We start from the raw sequence: 2,973 nt of genomic DNA on the forward strand, positions 1-2,973 counted from the left end.
CCCGCCCGGCGCCGCCCGCGAGGGAGGCGGGCGCGGAGCGCGGCCCGAGCGCCGCCACAGCCCCGCCGGGCGCGGGGCCAGCGGGGCCGGGCCGGGCGGAGCCGCGCCCGCCGCCGGTGCCGCGCCCGCCCCACCTGCGGCCCGGCTGGGGGCGGGCGGAGCGGCGCCTCCGCCGGGGCACGGCCCCTGCCCCGCCCGGCCGGGCTGCCCCGGGCCCCTGTCCGCGCAGGTAGCGGCGCCCGGGGCCGCGCGGTGAGCTCCGGCAGGAGCCGGGCCGCGTTACCGCGGGCGGGTGAGGAGAGCCGCGGGCAGGACCAGCTGCCCGGCCCCGCCGTTCGCTGCGGCGCCAGCGCCCGGCGGGGTGTGCCGGGGATCCTGTCCCAGCGGGGCTCCTGTCCCAACGGGGCTCCTGTCCCGCCGGGGATCCTGTCTGAACAGAGCTCCTGTCCCAGCGGGGATCCTGTCTGAACAGGGCTCCTGTCCCGCCGGGGATCCCGTCCTAACAGGGATCCTGTCCCAACGGGGCTCCTGTCCCGCCGGGGATCCTGTCTGAACAGGGCTCCTGTCCCAACGGGGCTCCTGTCCCGCCGGGGATCCTGTCCCAGCGGGGATCCTGTCTGAACAGGGCTCCTGTCCCAACGGGGATCCTTCCAGTGGGGATCCTGTCCCAACGGGGCTCCTGTCTGAACAGGGCTCCTGTCCCGCCGGGGATCGTGTCCTGCCGGGGATCCTGTAAGGACCAGACAACTCTGTGTACATGCACTTAAACTTCAGATGTACTATTAATTCTTCTGCCAGGAGAACCCAGTAAAACAAAAAATCTTGCTAAGAATCACATTAAGCAATGCACAAAGAAATTAAAATGAACAAATGCGTATGTCCACAAATAAGACAAGACTGCAAATTGCCACTCCAGTTTCAAACAGCCAGAGCCGAAGGGAAAAGCCACAGGCAGAACCTAAGATGCTGGTTTAGTTGTCGCTTGGGATTTCCCAAAGGATTATTTCTAAAATTATCTCTTTTAACTTTCCACATGAAATTGCCAAGCTATTGGATATAGTTGCAGCATATTACTTAACTCATAAATCCTAATTATTAATGACCGAGGTAATCAGCTTTTACAAGATTATTCTCTTGCACATACTTATTCACTGTGCTACAATTACAGGAGTAATTTTGATTCCTGAGCAGCCACCTCAGTGTTCCATTTCATGCACAGTAAAAGAGAAATAAAACCTTACAATAAAATTGCCATCATCAGGAAAGTAAAACCAACTCTGTAATCTAAGAGAAGAAAGAAATGTAAGCATGGTTATTAAAATAATCCCGAGGCTGTTGTGTAGCAGTGCCCAGTGTGAGCTGCTCAGGGCAGTGCCCAGCGAGTCCTGCCCGGCACAGAGCCCGCAGCACCCTGGGCACGGGGGCAGAACCTGCAGGGCAGCTTTCCTCCATCTCCACAGCACTCCGGGTCACCCATACGGACCTTGAGCACTTCCAGGGACACTTTGAAGTGAGCCTCCCATTTCCCTGCCCCAAGACCTCAAGTCTGGTGTCAGGACAGGGACAGTTTGAAGTGAGCCTCCCATCTCCCAGGCACAAGACCTCCAGGCTGGTGTCAGGAGTTGCACAAACCAGCAGCAGTTCCATCCCTGCCCGCAGCACACACTCTGGGATATCCAGAAGCCCACATTTATCATAACCAGCATGAGGCAGGTGTGCACAGATATGTTCAGCGGGGAACATTTTTATTGCCTGAAAACCTACCAAGGAAAATGGAGGATTATTCTTCTGCTCCCTACATCCCCATCTAAACCACTTTGCCTCTCTGTGCAAAGAGCAAAGCCAGCAGTGAGGCCTGGCTCTGTTTATGGCCCCAGTGCTTCATGTCTCAAGCAGTGCTCGCTGCTGCTGGCCCGTAGGATGGTCCTGGCCATGCCCTGCAGCTTCAGAGCTGTGCAGGTGAGCCTGGCTGGGCGCTGGAGCCCAGTCCCTGCTGCCTCTGGCCTCCCCAGGGCCATTCCCAGCACACTGTCCCCTCTGTGCCCCAGAGAGGGGGTCCTGGAGTGGCTGCAGGACCAGCACCCAGCAGTGCCCAGCTGCTGTGAAGCCCCAGAGGAATCGGCTGCATGTGCCATCTGTGGGAGCTGCCAGCTGGGAGCTGCAGTATAAATGGCACTCTCTGAGACTCTCTGTTTCCTGGGGCTGCTGACAGGCAGCTGAAGAAGGGCCAGCCGTGCTCTGCTCACAGCAGCTCTCTGTCCCAGAACTGGCACGCAGGGGGTGAGGCTCCCTCTGTGCCACACAAGCCCTTGCCAAGCCCAGGGTGAAGGGGCACCATGAGCTGAGAGGAGGTGTTGGTGTGGCAGCTGGGCACTGGGACACCTCTGTCACTGCTTTCACTGCTTCTCCAGGGACACAAACAGGGAGTGCAGCCCCTTCCCAATGCCAGGAGCAGGATTTTCCCGAGGAGGACACGGTTACTGCAGCAACGCAGGCAATCCCACAGCACTGCCAGAACTCAGGAGGGTCCAGCCTTCTGACCTCCTGCCCCTCCTTCTTTTCTCTACAACTGCACATAGGCTGTGAGAGACTTTACCCTGAACACTGCTCAGCCAAATTTTAACTGTAAATCAATCCAAGATGGCAGAACACATTTCATTATTCCTATTTTCCTCTTAATTGATTTTTTTTCAGCAATAATAGAAAGCTTTGCAGCATTCATTAAAAGCTTTAGGGGAAAATCACATCTCATTGTACTGCAGGAATAAAGGACCTGGTAATACCCATGGAGCATCAAAGTTGAAACAAGATGCTGCTTTGCTGCTCAACTGGGATGAAAAGAAAAAGCGTAAGAGAGAATGTGTACCCAAGAAACACACTGAGGACTGAGGTGCTGCTGCCTCTGCTACTCTTGTCATGGAGGTTACAAATTCTTCTCTATGACTGGGAAATGAACTTTGCCTTTGCTAATAT

The sequence above is a fragment of the Lonchura striata genome, chromosome 9, assembly GCF_050655825.1.
Source record: "Lonchura striata isolate lonStrDom1 chromosome 9, ASM5065582v1, whole genome shotgun sequence".
Taxonomy (NCBI): domain Eukaryota; kingdom Metazoa; phylum Chordata; class Aves; order Passeriformes; family Estrildidae; genus Lonchura; species Lonchura striata.